This window comes from Pleurodeles waltl, chromosome 11 (genome assembly GCF_031143425.1).
Source record: "Pleurodeles waltl isolate 20211129_DDA chromosome 11, aPleWal1.hap1.20221129, whole genome shotgun sequence".
NCBI lineage: Eukaryota > Metazoa > Chordata > Amphibia > Caudata > Salamandridae > Pleurodeles > Pleurodeles waltl.
In genome coordinates this window covers 712837527-712858454 of record NC_090450.1, presented here as the reverse complement: position 1 = coordinate 712858454, position 20928 = coordinate 712837527, and the positions used below count along the sequence as shown (strand labels likewise).

Below are 20928 nucleotides of genomic sequence, written 5' to 3'. Positions count from 1 at the left end.
ATCTATATACCATGTGACCATGAAGACTCAGCTAGTCCTGAGCCACACGCTACTGGCCCAGAGCCAAGAGGAGATTGCACAACACCTGTGCCTGGTCTAGATGGAGACTGACCAATCCCACATCCATCTAAAAATGAGCCTCGAACTGCAGATCTTGTGAATTGGGAGAAGTCACATCTGAGCCAAAGTCCTCCAGAATATTGCACAATCTGAGACTGGAACATGTACAGAAAAGGATGATGGAGGAGCCAATCATCCAGATAGAGATGAATCATCACCTCTGGACCATGATGTTGAGCCGACAGGGGGGTTGAGGTGGGGGGGGGGGAGTGTAAGGCGTCAGGTGGCAAGGACCCTGAACTGCCAGTGTATGCCATTCACACAAAAGTGAAGACATTTCTGATGGGACCGAGCAATGGGAATGTGTAGATATGTATCCCGTAAGTCCAAGGAGGCTAGCCATTCGCCTGGGTGAACAAGAGGAATAATGCATTGTAGAGTGTCCATTTTGAAATGAGGTTTCTTCAGGAATAGGTTCAGATGCTTGAGACTGAAAATGAGTTTGACCTTCCGAGCAAGCTTTGGGACCAGAAAGACCGGAGAGTAAAACACCTTTCACCTGTTGCCCCACTGAAACTGGAACCACAGCACATTTGCTGACTAGATCCACAATCTCCTGATAGAGAACTGGGGGTTCGGAGGTGCTTGAGAGGTACTCCACTGAACCGGTAAGAGGAGGACAGTATTTGAAGTCTAGGAAGTACCCTTGTGATATGATCTGCAACACCCAAGCATCTCACACATGTTCCCGCCAAGTTAGAAGAAGAGAAGCCAGAAGCCCTACCACTGGCAGGGCAGGATAATTTGAATCGCTTCCCAGTCTTGGGCGCAGGAAGAGGCTTAGGTTTGGAGAAAAGGCAAACAGGGAAGGAAGTAGACCTCGTAGACCTCTTGGACTGGAATTTCCTTGAGAAAACCCTGTGAGCGTTTCTTAGGAGGAAGAGGGGGTCAGTCCATGATGAGAGCGAAAGAGTTGGGCATGTCTTTGATTCTTGAAGGCATTGTGGAGCATTAGTTCCAAATCTTCCCCAAAAAGACGGCTGCCATTGAAGGGCATATGCAAGAACCCTGACTTCTCTGAGATACACATGGTAGCGAGCAGAAACTGAAGAAGCCACGGCAGAGGCAGAAGCCTTTAAAACATCACATGAAACATCCGCCAAAAACCTAACTTGAGTCTCCAAATTAGCAAATGGGGATAAACACTCAATCCCATCCTGGACAGGCATAGTCAAAGACTGGGAGGCATAGACCGCATAAATGGCAGCCCGAAGGGCCATGTTCAAACCAGAAAAACATTTCTTCAAGAAAGCATGCTCCCAATGATCAACAAAATCTGAAATAGGAACCACTTCAGACATGTAAAAGATGGGTGACTAGCCAAATGAAAAAGCAGGGGGTCAATCTTCAGTGATGAGGGGAACTCGAGATTGCCGTTTGCCAGAGGATAAAGACGAGTCAAAAATTTAGGGAGATCTGCCTTTTCAGGATCCTTCTTTGCGAGTGAAAGAAGATTCAACACTTCTTTGTTGACCACCAAACAAGCAGGTGGGCGAGAATGAAACTGCTGAAAAAGGCCAGAGCTTGGACCAGGGACATCATCTTCCATAGGGATACTGAGGCTGTCGCCCAGATATCTGAACAGGACCAAAAGGTCCGATTTCTGAAGAAATTTGGACCTGGGCAGAACCTCAGCCACTGGAGACTCAACATCCTAGTCCTACTCTGGAGAAGGCCAGGAAGAAGAAGAGGAGGAGGATGGAGGGGACACCACCAAAGAATAGATTGAAGAGGTAGGAGAGGAAGGAGATTAATGTGAGCCCCCAGAGCCCATGGATCTCAAAAAAGCATCAGAAGGAGGACAAGAGAAGTTGGAATTGATTTTCAGAAAGTCCCAATCCATGAGAGTACTCTGGGAGAACCTCCTCAGACCTTTTGATGTTTCCTCCCCTCCTGAACAAGCAGTGATGCCACTTAGCTGACCTCTTCCTGTGCTCCATGGTGAACTGACACCGAGAAGGAGGGATGCCCTTATTATAAAGACTCCAAGGACCTCACGTAGGCAAAACCAATGCCTGTAGAAAAGAGGCACACACCATAGTGGACATTAGGAAATCGTAACATACCCATCAACTGTGGAATGGAAAGTGATGGGTAATGTATGGAAACATTACCTTAATACATTAAAATACCTATATACATATATATATATATATATATATATATATATATATATATATATATATTTTTTTTTTTTTTTTTTTTATGAAGAGGTGAGCAGCAGAATGCAGCCAGATAACCCAGATGGAGGACAACATAGTTTTGGGCATGGCCTCCCTTTGCCAAAAAAGCTACAGTGAGTGAAAGGATACTGCAAGTGCCTCAGAAGGGAAAAACAGCGAGAGGGCACAAAGCCTGTTTCCCTGATGACAGAAAACAAAGGCACTGCTTGCCTCCCACCACACGGGGAAGCCAAAATTCCTGTGCAACCCAACGGGCCAGCTAATGCAGGAATAGCTGCACGTTGGGACCCTGGGGAAAAAATGGAGAGCAGCGTGCAGAATGGAGGCATCACAAATCCTGCATTATAAACTGCAAACAAGCAATGGATGGGGTGAATCTGCATCTCTGGACAAGATGGGAGCCATGTGCCTGCCTGCCCGAGTTGCCCTTTGTACGTGTGTCCCTGCAGCCAAGAGCATGCAGAGAAAACCTTGCACTCACCCCTATTATAGTTGGCCAGCTGCAGACGCTCCCTCACTGAGGAAGCTGCAACTGAAGGCACGAAACACTGCGTGCCCGCCCAGCAAGCGCGCAGTGCAACAAATGGAACACACACAGATAGAAACGCTGCAGCAGCCCAGCCAATCATGAGCATCAACATGAACCGTATCAGAGGACCCAGGTGCAGTCGAGCCCAAGGAACGACAGACGCAGGATGCCTCGAAGACAAAGAAACCCAATTCAAGAGACCACTCCAGAAAGCTGCAAGAGTCAGTGAAGCAGAGTCAAAATCTATATACCATGTGACCATGAAGACTCAGCTAGTCCTGAGCCACACGCTACTGGCCCAGAGCCAAGAGGAGATTGCACAACACCTGTGCCTGGTCTAGATGGAGACTGACCAATCCCACATCCATCTAAAAATGAGCCTCGAACTGCAGATCTTGTGAATTGGGAACATTAAAGGAGGAGATTGACTCAGGGCAACAAAACAGGGAAGCCTCAGTCGGATATATATCCAGCCCAAGGCAACATAAATACACAAACTCCACCAAGGAAGGCCCAGCAACCTAAGCACAAGGAACAGCCAGTGCAATGACCCCCGCCTCCAGGCACAGTGCCCAGCACAGCACCATATACAGGGAGATGAGCATAAGGAGCAACAAACAATCCAGCCCCAAGAATCCCAGCCTCCCCGAGCTTACATGATTGGCGCCAATGACCAATGTGGTTCGTGAGCAGGCAAAACAAACAGGACATTTTCTTAGCTTCATGCTTTTTTTTTTACCAGGTTGGTGTAAGGTGATGGGAGATTTGGAAGAGGGGGAGGGTGTTTGCATAGAGCTTTTCTTTGATTGGTTCTGGCTAAGGCACGTGGGCCTGAGTAGAAGCAGAACATCTCATGATAGTAAGTACTGCGACAAGAAATTGTGTTGAGGAGGTAATGTGCCCTAGGTCTCCCTAGTTGGGTGCTATATGTGAGGCCATGATGAAGCGAACTGGTGACTGCTGGTATTCATGCTGATGTTTATAGATGTATGTAGGAAGGAATCACACACACTCAATCATGCATCATATAATCCTGCGACCTCATGGAGGACTCCTTTCATGTTGGTTCTGCTTCTGCATTGTTTCTTTCCGATGTATTGGTGCGGAGTCAAGCTAAGCTTGCTTATTGCTTCTTATGGAGTTGTTTGGTGTGTGAGGGAATGTTTTCTTCTTGTAGAAAATTAGGGATGATGTAGATATCTATAGTTTTACAAGCCTTGTTTTATTATTCTCTGGCAGCCCCAGTAAATTTGTAAATTCCTTATTTGTTGAGGTAGGAAATTCCAGAATGTTTAAATGTCCTGGCTGCAATTTGTTGAAATAAGGTTCTTTAATGTATAGCAGTGTCTTCAGGTGGAGGCTTCAGCTAGGGTGAAAATGTTCCCTTTTACTTGAGTAGCCTTACTATAGAGTGCTAAATGTGTTATGCACAAGACAATCTGCTATGAAACAGGATTCCAGTGCAGTGTAACGAGATCTGGGATAATGTGATACTAGTCTTCTAGTTGGATGAAAAGTCTGGTTGCTGATTTGTTTTTCCATTGCACTTTATTGAAGAGGGATTTTGGTACAAGAACATTCTCATTCTTGGCGATTATGTAGTATACAAGGGCATGTGTACCTTAAACTGCTGGGGGGATGCCTAGACAAGGTAATCTTCTATTTGGGGGTTCTAAGTTTTAGGTCCTTGTTTAAGAGGATTCCTAGATTACGAATGGGGAAAGGTCTACCTTACCTTCACTTTCTTTGTGTGTTTTGGAGACCTTAATTGCTCCCCAAAGAAACCTGCCTCAGCAGAGAAATGAAAATCTCAACACCATCAAAATGGCCAGCCTGCTAATATTCCCAAGTGTTTTTTTTTAGGAATCAATAAGCATGAATGCACAAGTTGTCTCTTGGCAGACTGCTGAATATTTTGTGCCACTTCTGCCTTTCCAATTCAAATCCCTGTTGTCTCAAACCCCTTTTTGTGTCAACCGCAAAAGCCTCGTTTTTCACCAACATTCAGGTCAATCCCAAGTGTCCTTGTCTTTTTCCATACGGTGTCTATTATTACCTTAGAAGTTTGAAAAAATCCCGTCTGTCCATGGCCAGCCTTGAAACCAAAATCAACTCTGGCAAAAACGTTCAAACTTGTCCCACACTGAAGGAGGCCATGACTAGAATGGGTGTCAACTGCAGCAACAGCAAGTGATGGGTGGAATGCTTGAATTAATCTCAGCCACTGGAAACAGCTCTGGGCCACATTACTGTCCATCAGTCCTGACCCTGCTCCTCATTGAAAAAGTCTGTTGAGAACTTCCAGGAAAGGTCATCTCCAGAATGGCCTACAAGCAAATATGGACCTGTTTCGCCCTACTTATGGCTCTTCAGTAAAATGTAGATTGAGTCCAGTCTGGGGTTGCTTGTGCTCCCTCCTGGAGGAGTCCTTGTTTGCCTGTTTGGGTGGCGCAGTGGGTTAAAAGAAATGGGGTCAAAATGATACCCCGAGCAATTGTCAGTGGTTACACCTTTTGCAAGCATTCCTTCCACCACTTTGAGTGACACTGGCGACTAGAATGGGGAAATGAGGAATGATGGAATGATGGTAGTCCATCCTCCCTGAAACGAGCCCATTTAGCTGACGGCCCTCTGCTGAAATGCCAGGATTGCAGAATTGCAAATCCAGCTCTGTGTGTTCCACCTAGACCTCTTCTTGAAGGGTTCTGTTGTGCTGCAGTGCAGATGGACCCCTCAGTTGTCCAAGTTCATCCGCCTTCCCTGTAGTGCAGGCTTCATGCAGCAGTAAGTTAGCTGTGAAGTTGATCAGTACTACCAGGTGTCTGGACCTGCTCTAACAACTCTTGTGGTTGCATCAGCATCATGCACTGCCCTACGTCTTTGCTGTAGGTGTTTGCCCCAGTTAAGTGACACCCACCTGTACAGTTTTTCAGACTTCTGTACTAGTGGTGGTAATGCCACCATATACCTTCCCTGCCATTAGCACTTGCACTGTCTGGTCTCTAACCTTTTCTTTCTACATTATAACCATTTTCTCAATACCTCTGTCGGTAGACGAGGGGTGCAATGCCTCTTTTGCTATGCACTCAGTATACCTGCTCGCAGCGTTGAGCAGGCTTCCTTACTAGGGTATTAGCTAATCTCCGATGGTACCACCTGGTGCGTGGTTGACTCCCCACATGGGCTAGGGACCAGACAAGCTGGATAGAGTCGTCAAGATTGCAAAGAACAGTTGTGCCAATTGGCTTCTTGTTCTGCACTCTTTGGAATGTTTTTAATTGGAACCATGGCAACAGACTCTGACAACCTCCAAATTGTCCAGTTAATTTTCTGTGTTTTGGTTCTGCAAGCCGAAGTCCAGATTTATTACTTTGCAGTTACATTGCATCCTGATGGTTGTAACCTCTGTTCCATTGATTCTGTTCAGTTTACAGAGTAATTCAAACAAGTATAGAAGACGTAGACAAACACCCGCACCCTGCCCTTTTAGATCACATTGGCCACAAATCTCAGTGTTCAAACAGATTAGAGCATTTGAAGGATAAACACAGTTAAGGTCTTACGGCGTGCCCAAGACGTTGCTAGCACCTTCTGTTTTTTTGTGTTGTGGATTTAGCCACAGTTTTTTAGCTGTTAAAAGTTTTTTTATTTGTTGGTATTCTTTTTTTAAGCTGTACCACTGGCTGAACATTCAGTTTGGCTTTTTTCTTACTTTGGCATGCTCTATATGTGTTTCTTACATCTACTAACTCCTAGAGTAAGCCTTGACTCCTTGACTGTGCTACTTCTGGATAGTCAGCTGCTCAGAAGGGAGTAATTTGCTTATCCATTTACATTGTCATTGTATTGGTGGCTCTATCGCACCACTGGTAAATGAGAGTACATTCATACATCGCATTGTCCAGTAAATGTAACCTCTAACTGCACCCTAACTCCCCACCCCTCTTCCCACCATGGACAAAAAGTCTTAATAGTTTCACATATCATTTATATCACTGGAATGACCAAAGAGCCATGTCACCAGAGATTGCTAAACTGACAGATATGATTACGCACATTAAAACGAGTGTCTACATGTTCTTAGACCACTATTGCACTGGCACTCTGTTGGGGACAGTGACAACACCAGCTGTAATGATAAAACATTGTAAGTATTTTCTGTGAGAAATTGGGTTGTTGCTTGAGAAGGGTTTGCATCCCCTTCAACAAACAGCCACAATCCTTTTCAAGGTGAACCACAAAAGACTCTAAATTAACCTGTTCTTAACTGTCTGATAGCTTGGCACAAAAGCGGTCAGGCTTAACTTAGATGCAATACGTAAAGTATTTATGCAGCACATTATCAGTAATAAAGTCAAAACAGAACACAGAACAAATCCCACTTCAATTTAGAAAAAATAATCCTACATCAATTTAGACAAATTCGAGTAACATTTAATACATTATGACACCAAAATAACAAAAATCTAGTCAGTGGAACCTGAGTTGTAAATTTTCAAAGTTTTAAGCAGCGTAAAGCACAAAGTGCTTCTGGTTGTGTGAGATCAAGTGAAAGTCACAAGTTAACGCTAACCGCAATGGATCCCAGGTCAGATACAGGGACCAGGTTAGTCCTGAATGTTACCCGCTAAAGGTCAGCGTGAAGAGTCCAGTTCACAGTGGAGGAGGGTGCGAGGAGCAGGGAAACTGTTGTAAATGGTTGTTGCTGTAGTGCAAAGAGCAGGCTGGGCGTCCTGGACAGTTGTCGCTGTAGTGAGAAACTCTGTTGGGTGTCACAAACGGTTCCGGCTGGAGATTCGAGTTTGCAGTCGTTGCTTGCAGTCTCTGTAGCGCTGAGCTGGGTTCACTGGAGCTTCACAGTGACAGTTGACACAGGCCGAAATATCTTAGAACAGGCCCAGCCCATTGTGGTTACAAAGAGTCCAAAACTTCAGGGTTTCCTCTTTGCTACTCGTAGGAGCTCAACTGATGTCACACCAAGCGGACCCTTAAGGGACCGCTTGGGGAACAGGAACTCACTCCAGCAAAGGCCAGCAGCACTCAAGTAGGTCCTGTTGCAGGTCCAGTGTAGCAGGTTGATTGTCAGTTGCAGGGAGGCTTTTGGAGGTTGTTGTGTCCCTGTAGCTCGGAGCAGGTGGCCAGTTAACTGTCCCTTGGAGTCACTGAGGTAGCCTGCGCTGACGGCTGCAAAGCAGCAGGGCAGTCCTTCTGTAGTATCCACAAGTCCAGAAGTGTGCTGAAGAATGGGTCTGAGGGCCCCATTCTTATACCTGGTGCTGACTTTGAAATGGGAAAACATTTGGAGTTTTTTTCCCCCCACAGAAGTGCCCGGAATTTGCTGCCTCCCTGTCCTGGTGCCGGTCTGTCTGTATTTACAATAGGTTAATGTGAATTTCTTTGAGTGTGAGCTGATGCAGTGTCTTTGAAGTCCAAATGTGGCGGGTGACAGCTGCACCCCTCCCCATCAAGTCAGGATGATCCACCCAGCCAACAGCTAGTCCTTCTATTGTGTAGCAGACTGGGAGGAATATACAGAGCCAACTGTCAAATACACCTAGGCACTAAATGGTTAGGACAAGAAAATGGCAACTTTCTAAAAGTGGCATTTTCAGAGTTGTTACCTAATCTGAATTTATCATGAAAGAGAATTTTAAATTACAATTTCCCGAACATGACATTCCTTCATGCTCTTAACCTTCTTTTTTTTTATTTTTTTTATCACTTATGAAATTTAATAAGGTAATGCAGTGTTATCCTATTGGAGAGGTAGACCTTGTAGTATTAAACACATTTGAGAGTTTTTCTGTAGCAGGACATGTAAAACCTAAAAGTACATGTCCAACTTTTTAAATCCAATGCACCCTGCCCTTCGTGTTGTTCACAGCTTACACTTGTGGTGACTTAAACGTATTAAAAAGGAAGGTTTAGAACTTGCAAAAGGTTTATTTTGCCAGGTCGAGATAGCAGTTTAAAACTGCACATAGGTTGTAAAGGCAGACTGGAGACATGTTTAAAAATGCTATTTAAGTGTGTGGCCCAATAACTGCTGTAAGCCCACTAGTAACATTTAATTTACAGGCCCTGGGTATATGTAGTGCCACTTTACTCAGGACCTATGAGGAAATTAAATATGCCAATTGGATGTTAGCCAATTTTGCCATGTTTAGGGTAGAGAGCACGAACACTTTAGCCCTGGCTAGCAGTGGTGAAGTGCACAGGGTCCTAAGGCCAAAAAATACACATTCACCAAAACAAGAGATGTTAGGCCAAAAGTTTGGGAATGACCTTACAATGAGGGTCAGGTCGAACAATTTCAATATCCTGTTAACCTTCTTGTGTTTTTCAAATTGTACACTATTAGAACTGGCTAGTAGTATTTAACCCCCCTAGTTGAAAATCAGACATACAAATAATGTTTTGAAAATGGTGTTGCTATATAATTTTTCTAGCCACTTCAACATTTATTTATGTGTGAGTTGGTAAGCTGTATTTTCTGTATGTTAAATGATTGTATACAATGTGTGCATAATGAATCGTTACTTATTGCTATCTTTTCTGAAAGTGTTTGTTATTCCCATTCTGTATAGCTTTTTAGCACTGTGCCTGGAAGGGATTTCTTTTGTATCTAGAGGCTCCAGTCCCCTATTCAAAGTTGCAGACCCACTTTATGTGGCTCTGGCATACCCACGCTCCCGACCGAGTTCTGTTCCCAACAAGACTAAAGTGTGAGCTTTTAGTAAAAAATGCAGGTTTATATCTAAATTCTGTTTTCAGCAAGGACTTCTCTTCCCCTATTCACTCACAGGAATGTTTGTCCCACCCATTACTGATTCATTGGATGTGCAGAATTGGAAAATACATGGTTCATTAGCAGTTTTGTTATTTTTTTCGAACACAAGGGCTGGGCACCTCATTCTGTATTATTACCTTTTAAATTGGTGGCCTCAGGTGCACAAACATGAAATTCCAGACAACCCTGACGAGCCACTAGTACAAAATCTTTCTTATACAGACTATGGGGGTTATTTCAACTTTGGAGGAGGTGTTAATCCGTCCCAAAAGTGACGGTAAAGTGACGGATATATCACCAGCCGTATTACGAGTCCATTATATCCTATGGAACTCGTAATACGGCTAGTGGTATATCCGTCACTTTACCGTCACTTTTGGGACGGATTAACACCTCCTCCAAAGTTGTAATAATCCCCTAAATGTTTAGCATATCTTGTAAATATGTTAGGAAGTCAATTAAGCCCTTAACTGCTGGGCCAACCTTTTCCTCCATCCTCCCAGTGCTCAACCCTTTTTATTTTTTAAAGACGTTTTTTGATTTTGGGGCACTTGGCACTTAAGCCTTCATAACTGTTTTCCCACAAAAGTTATAAAGGTCAACTTTGCATCCTTTTATCTGACGTATTGGGGATTCTAAAGTTCCACAGGTTTTGTAGATTATCCTGCAGCCAAGCAACAAAAAAATGATAAAATATATCAAAGTGTTTTTTCCAGAAAAATTAGAAAAAGGTTAGTGCAAGAAAGTTTTTATTCTAAAAATAGCATTAACAAAATATTTCCTGTTTTTAACATCAACCTTGTCTGAGCTCTCGGTCCGGGCAGGGTTGTAAAGTAAACTATATTTTTTACCACAGTTTTTTGCATTTACATAGGTGGTAATTGATTTTCTTCCTTTTTTGTGGCTTCTGCCTACTTGCAGTTTGTGGTGGAAACAGTTGTGAAACTGGAAAGCTATACGTTTCTGAAAAGTACATAAAATTCAGGAAGGGGTTATTTGTATAGATCGCTTACGGTTTTCCCAAAGAAACGAATCGTCACGTAAAAGCATCATGGAAATAAGTAGGAAAAAATAGAAATAATGATCAATATGTTCATCTTTAATTTTTCCCTGATTGCCAATTTACAAACGTAATATACCTTCACATCCATCAGACGTTTCCGGTAGCAGGAATATACAGAGTTTGTTGGTAGTGCAGCAACATGGGATCATCAGAACCTACAAGTGAGCTGCTACTTACAATGATTTTTCATTGTGTTCTGACCATGCATCAATTCATATTGTAAAATCGAATTAATTTAAAATGGGCATGAGTAGGTTTAATTTTGTAAATATGCCCAAAGTACTGACTTTAGGAATACTGGTTGTTTGGAAAATCCTGTATTTGGGATTACCCATACTATCGTGATTCAGAGGGTATTTTGCAAAATATGTTTTTTCTTCTAAACTGGCTTGCATTTAGAAGCCAAAAAATGAGACAAATTGAAATAAGAACTGTCTCCCAATATCTATTACCACACATCTTCTAAAACAGTTACCCCACTTTTGGGGCTGGGCCTGTCACCTGCATCAGAAAGGGATTTGAAATACAACATGGAGACATCAAGATTTTGCCTTGAAAATTTCCCCATTTTGGTGATGTTTGTAGCTGTGGTATTTGGGCCGGGGCTTGAATACGACCCAGGTAATGTGATAAAACCAAACATTCCTAAAAGCTAGACATTCAGGTCAGTTCAAAGTGATGAAACTTGCCTGAATGCCTCAATGATTTCTACCCAGAATGCACTGCATACCTTTTCCTCATATTTCTGTGTGGGGATGTTCCTGAATCTTTGGGGATCGAGAAAGGTCCTGTCATGTAGAGTTCCCACACTTCTGCCGATAAAAACAGTATCTGACCTGTGTGACCCAGCCTATCTCCTGCACAACAACTGTTCATAACCTGAAGCGTGTACAGTCAATGTGTTATGAATGCGGTCTTCACATGGTCACAGTTTTGGTCCATTCCTCTCGTGCTGTAGGTCCTCCCACACATAGAGGCCATGTTTCAAACAAGAGGGGTATGGGAATGAAGGGTGGGAATACTTTGGGGCAGGTTTCTGCTATATAAATATGGTGAAAATAGATTTTTGCCCCATAATTTGACATTTGCAAGATATTCAGGGTAAAAAAAAAAAGGTTCAGGGATCCACACAAGCCACACCACCTTAGGATTTCCCTAGGCCACTAGGTTTCAGAGATGCCCAGAGTTTGTAGGGTTGCTGGCTGACTCAGCCCCTAAATTGTGCAACTGTATACCATGGCACAAATTGTTATATACCCTCTCTCTGCTGGTCGATATGTCAAAGCTGCAAAATGTCTTCTTTCTTGCTATGGGGATGGAGATGCTCTAGGCCCCAGGGGCAGAAAGACTGGGAAGTAGGTAGGAGGCTGTTGGGGCTGCAAGAAGACTGGTGGGATTCAGGCCCCAGTGCCTGAACGGTCTGCTCCTCCTCCTGCTCTTCCTCTTGCTCTTCCTCTTCCTTGCTGTTGTCCTCTTCCTTGTCCTCAACCTCTTGTTCCTCCTCCTCCTCCTCCTTCTTCTTCTTCCTCCTCCTCCTCCTCTTCCAACAAACAAAGTAATTCCTGTTGTCTACTGGGCTTGTCCCCTGAGCAGTCTTTTACAACACACCTGACAAAATTATAAGAACTTTGGTAAGACAATCCTCATCACTAGAGCTCCTCTGCCATGGAGATTGGGAGAGAAATACAAAGTTCTACCTGGATAGTGAGCTTAATAATTAGAGGATCATAATACTCTTGACATAGCGATTCCTTTTGCCTACCAACCCCAATACCCAGATATCACACAGTTGTTGCTCCATGTCACAGAATATTCAAGAATTATTTTTTTGGGTTCTATCGGTGATAGTGATCATTGTTTACTTTACCCAATTAACCCCTTCTGTGCCGTGGACGTAATGGTTATGTCCAACGGCACAGTGCTCATGTGCCAAAGACATAGCCATTACGTCCTCGGCACAGAGCTCAGAGGAAGCCCTAGCGCTCCCTCTGTGGGCTTCCCTCCTTACCCCCCACCCCACCTCCCAAGGCAGGGATGGAAGGGGGAAGCCCTTCCACCACAGATTACCCTCCCCTCCGACCCCTCCAGTGACGTCTGATGTCAGCACGCGACCTCATCAGAGGCCACTTCCCCATCGAGCTGGAAGGGGGGTGGGGGAGAAACCACTTAGGCACCAGGGATTAGTGTGTGTATCTATGTGTGTTTTCTTTAGGGTGGCAGCCCCTTGGGTAAGGGTCGCCCCCCTTGGGGGCACATTACTGTTGGCCATATCTGCCCCCCTTTGGGGGCAGATGGGTCTATTTTTGGAAGGCCCATCTGCCCCCAAAGGAGGGCCAAAAGCCCACCAGTAACCAGGAAAGTTTTATTTTAGAAGGAAAAAAAAAAAAAAAGAGCACCCCCACCCAAATAAATGAGGCCAAGCATGGGCCTGGTTATGCCCCACCCCAACTGAAGGGAGTTAGTCTTTCAGCTCTCCCCCACACTCTAAAACATCTTATCCCACAGCAAGCAAGAAGACATTTGATTATTTGGGGTTTTGGTTTTACATTTGGGCCAGGAGAGTTTGGCTAACTCTCAAAATCGGCCCACTTGGCATGGTGAGGGCTGCACTTTATGGACTTTGGGACGCTGCCATGTAGAAGTCCACAAGACCTAGATACATCAGAAAACTAAACCGAAAATATCAACATGTTTTTGGCTCTTCCCTTTCACAAGCACTTGGCCCACCCACACAAATGAGGTATTATTTTTACCGGGAGACTGAGGGGAACGTTGGGTGGTATGAAATGTGTCCCAGTGCGGTGATCCCGCACAGAAATGTGGGAAAAATGTGTCTTTTTTGTTTGTTTTTTTGCTTTTTTTTTTTTTTAGCTAAATTTGAGGTTTGCTGAGGATTCTGGGTAAGAAAACATTGGGGATCCACGCAAGTCACACCTCACTTGACGCCCTCGGTTGTCTAGTTTTCAGAAATGTCTGGGTTTGGTAGGTTTACCTAGCTGGCTGCTGAGCCCAGGACCAAAAACGCAGGTGCCTCTTCCTCCCCCCGGCAAAAACAGGTTGTTTTGTATTTGATAATTTTGATGTGTCCATGTAGTGTTTTGGGGCATTTCCTTTCGCGGGCAGTAGGCCTACCCACAAAAGTGAGGTACCATTTTTATCAGGAGACTTGGGGGGAATGCTGGGTGGAAGGAAATGTGTGGCTCCTCTCTGATTCCAGAACTTTCTGTCACCGAAATGAGAGGAAAAGGTGTTTTTTGGCCAAAGTTTGAGGTTTGCAAAGGATTCTGGGTAACAGAACCTGGTCAGAGCCCCACAAGTCACCCCATCTTGGATTCCCCTAGGTGTCTAGTTTTCAAAACTGTGCAGATTTGCTAGGTTTCCCTAGGTGCCGGCTGAGCTAGAGTCCAAAATCCACAGCTAGGCATTTTGCCATCTTCCCCATGTTTGTCACAATCCTTGTGAGACCACCACTTCCTTTTAGCTACAGTCTTTGCAGCCACACCTGCAGTCATGCATTTGCATATCCAGTTATTAAGCTATGTCACTATTGCCCAGCATAATCCACTACTTTGACATGCTGCATCACCATCATCATTGCCATACCATCATGGACATCAGTTGCACAGGACTCTCTGTTTTGCCTTCTGCTAATATTTTAAGTTTATTTGGAGTAAACAGCAGCCATTCTGATCCAACGGCAGAAAATAATAATCTGAAGCTTTGTAGTATTTTGAGTTTGGGATGGCATTCCATAGAGGCACTAGAGACATAAATGCAGTCAGTGCCCACATCTGCACTGTTGAGATAAAAAAAGATGCTTTTCAGTGTTCAGGTGTAGAGATTTTCACTCCTGCACTTTGACAGAAATCCAGAGCAGCTCAAAGAATGTTGAAATGGGTCTTTGGCTCAACACAGGTGTAGAATACACCCATGAAGAAGTCTAAAGCACAGGCACAGTCATACAACTCCAGTGATAGGGTTAGTGCAGTCAGGCGCCATGTGTTGAGACAGTAAATCCTCACCATGTGTAGCAGGAGAGTACTGAGCTTTGGGATGGAATTGTCATTGAGGCCTCCATAATAATGTGTTGACTAAATGCCAATTGTGGTGATGCATATCCTACTCTAGTTCTGTATTTTCTCTTCTTGTGAAGTCCTAGCTCCCTTTTCCTTGAGGTTTCTCACCAAAGTTCTCCATTCACTAACTTCAGCCTTATTATCACTCTGCTTTGGTCTTCTTTTGTTCTGCTCCATGTATTCCACAATTCTGCCCATTTGTCTCTCCCTGTCTATGCATTGTACTTTACTTCTGCCCTGCTTCTTCCTATAATCTCTTAATTCTTTCTTCTTTGGGCCTCTCACTGAAAGTTGTTCCATATTCTTATTGTTCTAAACCTTCTGTTTCCTTCCCATGATCCCCTTTTACATCTGTGTGATTTATCCTGCAGTGAACAATTTATTCTTGCCATACCATATCTAGTTTGAACCAATGTCCTTATCTTTTTTTTTTACATTCTTCCTTCATTGGTAACTATATAAAATAAAATAAGGTGCATATCGTAATGTCCAAGTTTATTTATAGGTAAGCTGTTGCAGAAGCCAAATTTGAAAGGACTCCAGCCCCTCCTATCAAGACTTCCAGCTGAGAATATTTGCAGAATGGGCTAAGAAAAATTATGGGTCAACTTGGGCCAAAAAGATGATGATCTAACATACCCATGTCCTTCAAAAGTCAGAAACTAAATAGAGCTTAATTTGGTACCCCTGAAAGGACACTAGCTTATACAGAACAAATTAGCAGAATAACTATCTATATGTTTAACACTAATCTTCCTTAATGATAGCTCCCCAAGCATCAAAGAAGGGTCCATTTGACCTATTCCTATGGAATAGCTGTAAAACGGAATTGAATATATTCACCAGGTAGGATATTACAATAGTTGAATGAATTAAGCAAGAATTCATTTAATGGATGGGAGGGGGGAAATTACAAACTCAAATTAGGCAAGGGTTGATATGTACGGCAAGAAGAACAGCCACTGTTATCGTACATACTCTATTTGAGCAACGTATGACCCCCCAGTCTAATTCCAGATATTTTGTTTTTTTGCGAAAAAAATAAATAAATCTATGCAGGACCACCCCTCATTTGATTGGTTGCATTTGTTTGCCCTGTCTAGGACTTAGAACCTAGCCAGCAGTCACACTGTGCATTAGAAGTGAATGAATGAATGGATGAATTACTCTTTAAATATAGATTATAAAAGAATCACAGTACATTATATAAAAACGAGTCATATATACAGTTAAAATTTCCGTATAAAAATCATGCTTCAAATCTCTCTAAAAACAAAACTTATCTTATAACCAAAATGGCTAAAGCAACCACGTCTTGCTCCAAGCCACAGCACCTTTTTAAAAAGTAGCCAGCAGAACTGCATACATCATGATCATTTAGCTGTTGGAGAAAAAGCAAAGCTGCCCTGCAATTACTGAAGTTCTTTTGCCAAAGTAATGGTACCAAATACCGTTTCTTAAAAAAACTCCTAATATTTACAGAAAAACACAAAGTACAGCAGTGTTTGTGGGATTGTTCATTGCAAAGGCAGATGCAAATAGCACCAGAAGAAAATTGCCCTTGGGGAAAGGACATCAACCAGGAGGAGAGACCCCAACCTAAAATGGGACAATAGCATTGGTTCGTACGCATTGTGGACATTCACAAGGTAGGGAGCAGGTCCCGGTGACATTTAAGTCATACAATACTCCATGACTGTCTACTTCATTACCTCATTAACCTCCCGGGCCTCCTGTCTTTGCCCGAGAAATCAGTCTCAAACCCATGCTTTATCCTTTTTAGATATTAGATGTAGATTCTCAGACAAATATGTCCTTGATGTATCGCAGCCACGGGATCAAACAGGCAAGGTCGCTAGCGAGGCAGTCCTTATTCAATTGATTAAGGACAGCCTGCTCATTGGCCCAGGTCATGCATCAGAGCTCCAAAGATGCAATGCTAATTCAATCCTGTAAATATTCAAGATCAAATCCTGGTGAATAGAAAAGTCTGGTGTAAATGGTGGGACACTGAACAATCGGTGGCAGAATCGGTTTTCTTCTGCCTGAATGCTACCAACCTCTTTATAGTCCCACACCCCATACCATAGGTCACAGCAGGTAAACACTTCCTGTTACAGACTTCCAATATAGGGCAACTGGCTTCCTTCCTATGTTAGTAGCTAGGGAATAGGTAATTCCCATTGTATGCAAGAAACTCGAAACCCTGCCTTTCAAACAGGGAACCCAACTACAAGCTTCATCAAACTCTAACCCTAGATATTCAAAAGAGCCTACTTTAGCCAGCAAATGCCCTCCTATATTTACTGGGCGTGTATTGGTGTTCTTAGGACCACAACCATTACAAACATTTTCATACATTTAGTTTCAAGGCCCAAATCTTTCATAAACTCAACAAAGCGGTCTATCAGTTGCTTAAGCCCTTTGGCCGTCCTCGCCAGCAGAACTGCACCGTCTGTGTACAGCAAAGCAGGAATGGCACTACTACAAATACACAGAACATCATCTCCCTTTAGAGACCAAGGTTTTCTCAAGGCCATTAATATACAAAAGTAATAAAATAGGGGGGAGAGCACACCCTTGGCGCCTGAGACGGTTAACTTTGAACGATGAAGTGGTCTCACCATTTGGCCCATACTTAACTTTTGTCCTCTGCTCCTGATGTAAAAGTATCAAAAGGTTAATCAGCCCGTCATCAAGGCCCATTGACAATAAAATTCCCCATAACTTGTCCCTATTGACACAGTTGAACGCACTCGACAGGTACATGAATGCAAAGTCGATAAACGCGTCCTTCGTAAATTTGTACTTAGCCATAAGAAGGTAAAGATTAAGGCACTGTTCTGTTGTGCCCAGACCTTTTCTGAAGCCATATTGGACCTGGGAGATAATTTTATTCTCTTGCACCCAAAAAATCAGGCAATCTGGCCCTAATAATTTAGAGGAGGAGTCTAACAGAGAAATTGGGCGATAACACCTGCTGTCCATGATGTTGCCCTTTTTACAGATTGGTATCAATACAGACTTCCGCCAAGATATTGGGGGGCCCTACTCCACACACCATGTTAAAAATATTAGTTAAAAGTGGCGACCAAAACTCTGGGTTCTTTAAAAACAACTCCATCGGAATCCCATCCCAGCTCAGGAGCTTTATTGGGGAGGCTATCACAGATGGCCTTTGATTACTCTATCACTGAAAAAAGGCGACTAAAATTCAGAGGCAGATTCACTTGAGGATCTTCGGCCCATACCTCACCTGTCCCATAAATGTTGGAAAAATGATCAATTCAAGCTTCTGGGGTAATATGTGTCGCAACAAAGTCTGGAGAGTTACTGTTAGCTAAGCCTGCCCGAACCACCCACCAAAAGACCCTAGTATACTTTTTTTGACAGGCAGCCACAATAGCTTCCCTTTGTTCCTCTTTAATTTCGGCCCTCTGCTTCTTCAAGGTCTGGGCATAGGCCTTTCTACAGGCAGATACAGCAGCCTGATCCTTGGGAGTTTGCCTAAAAGGCCTGACACAACAAAGTTTTTTCCATCTTACATGCTTTGTCAAACCCATGAACAATCAGGTAATAGACCTTTCTGTGCGGGTCTACTCCTCATATCCCTAATGCAAGACAAAAGCTCAACAAAGACTAATAAGTTAGCGGCATCACCACAGTCCGCTATACACAATGTTACCAGGTTGGAACAGTCATTTTACTCCTGAACCATGATAGACGCTAAGTTTGCAGATCCCCAGACCATGCTTCTGCCATTATCCTTAATCCCTAATGTCTGTTTAGAGCCACCCTCGCTCTAGCCTGAGAAGGAACTTTGACAAGTACAGCCAGGTATTGTGGTCACTATAAACAGATGGTATTACGTCAGTCTCGTGAATCAATACTAGGAGGTTCAGAAGAAGTGGAAAATGCAGCTTAGTATCAACAGTCCTAAATCATTCCACTGTGAGTACACCTAAAAATAATCGTAATCTATCCTGTCAAAGATAAGTGAGGGCAATCTGAACAAACTCTGTTGAGAGCCCCAGATATACCCAAAGTAAAGAGGTACAATCTAAATTAAGGCAAAGTTGGAACTATACCCCAAACAAATTTGGAACCATAATTCCTCCTTTTGATCTAAAAAGTCAGATGGGTCACCTTGCGTAACGCACACTTAAAGGGTTTCAAGCTGGTGATCTTTTTGAAGGTAATCCTAAGCAACATAAAGGAAGCTGTAGAGTAGGCAGAGGCTGTGACAAAATGGCTGCGTTGTAGCAAAGCTTCCAGTTCTTGTAACTAAATCCCCTTTTTTAGTTTTTAATTTTTTTTATTAAGGTCCGGCAATAGATACAGCAGATAAATCATAGACTAACACACATTGTTAATTCAACATGATATAAACACCAATAGAAAATGTCTTCTAAAGCTGTACCAATAATTTTCCTGTTGGAGGCCCTAAAGAAAAAAGCCAAAAAAATGAAGTAGAGCCAAACCCCTTATTCGTTCATAAAAAGGAAAAAATACACGAGAAAACACAAGTACAGTATCCAAAGATATAATATAAACCGAGGCCAGGGAATATTGCCCTCCTCCCTCCATCAAAATCCATGGCTTAAAGACCGAAACATCCTGATATTTGGGAAACCCCTAACAAAGCAGAATATCAGATCAGAGTGATATAAAGAGCAAAAAGGGGCATACCCCAGTGGAGTATTCAACAAACAGAAGCCAAAGTTTCCATCTCAGCAGCAACAGGTGACCACATCCTGCCCCCTCCCCCATATCTGCTTCTTACTCCCCTTACATCTATAGAGATTTAATTTCATATTATAGATTGCCTGAAATCTGGATCTCCACAATGATCATTATATTGGGGGGGGGGGGGAGATAAGTCAAAGCTTTGGCAATTAATAAATACCCCTTTACTATTTTGTTCACACCAGAACTATCCAAGACCCCCAGAACGAGCAGTGCAGGGGAAGTCTGTACTGGCCTACCAATGACTAAGCGCAAGAACAACTCCATCTCAGATATCAGAGACTCTAATTTGGGATATAAAAAAAAAAAAAAGAACAATTTCAGCCTGTTCTGCACCACACCAATTGTAGTTGCCACTGGACCTGCCAGCCCATCTAGCCACCTTGGCCGGACTACAATATAAATTGAATACTCTTTTGAAATGTTCACTTTTCAAACCAGCCAATTAACAAAACCTTATTAGCTTTGTCCAGTGACTCCTGCAGAAGAGGGCCCTCTGCACCAAGTCAGTCTTCCCATTTGGCATTTTGTACTTCCAGACCTTCGGGTAACCATTGTCAGATGGTCATAAATGGATCCAATTCTATTCCTCCACTTTACAGCCTCAATTAGGGGAATCTTGACTATTGAGCAAGAATTTGTGATTCTTTATTAATAAAGTCTCGGAGCTGTGGTTGTTTGAAAAAACTGCCACTAACAATCCCATAAATCTCCTGCAGCTAGCTAAAAGAGTAAAGTTGATCCTCTGGCATTGCAATACCCTTTTGTGCATAAGCCAGCACTTTATATTCCACTTGGTTCATTACCTATGGTTTGATATAGGAGCTGTTCTTAAGTAGGGCTATAAAAGGATCAATATATATTGCGAATAACAGAGGCGAGCACGGTCACCTCTGCCTTGTGCCTCTTGAAATCTGAATAGTACCCTACGCTTCCCCCATTATTCGTAGCTTGGCCCTAGGTGCATTATAAAGTGCTTTGATAGCCCTCACAAGATTCCTCTCAAAGCCCTTCCACTCCAAAACCGACCACAAGAACCCCCATGAAAGCATCAGGTAATACCAGGCCCATTGATGCTCTTGATGCCTCGGCAACATCAAACAAAGAAAGCACCCATCCAACGTGATCAACTTTGCCACCTCCCAGAATAAATCCATGTTGTTGTAAGGAGACCAAGCCAGAGACCACCTTCACCAACCGATTTGCCAAAACATTGGCATGGAGTTTATCAGTTGATCAGGGAGATCGGCCTATTAGAGCAAAGATATAACTGAGATTTACCCTTCTTCTTAAAGACCACTATATTAGTCAACTGCCATGAAGGTGGGATTACCCCTCTTGTGCCAGTAGAAATACCCAAAGAATAACTTGCAGAAGCTCACCAAAGAAAGCCTTGAAAAACTCTAGGGGTAAAGTATCTA

The 20928-nt window shown here is 43.2% G+C and overlaps 1 protein-coding gene across 1 annotated transcript in view; it reads left to right on the top strand.

The window, feature by feature from the left end:
• Nucleotides 1-20928, top strand: part of VAMP8 (vesicle associated membrane protein 8) — a 102725-nt gene that overhangs the window by 71649 nt on the left and 10148 nt on the right. The gene's annotated exons all lie outside the window — the stretch shown is intronic.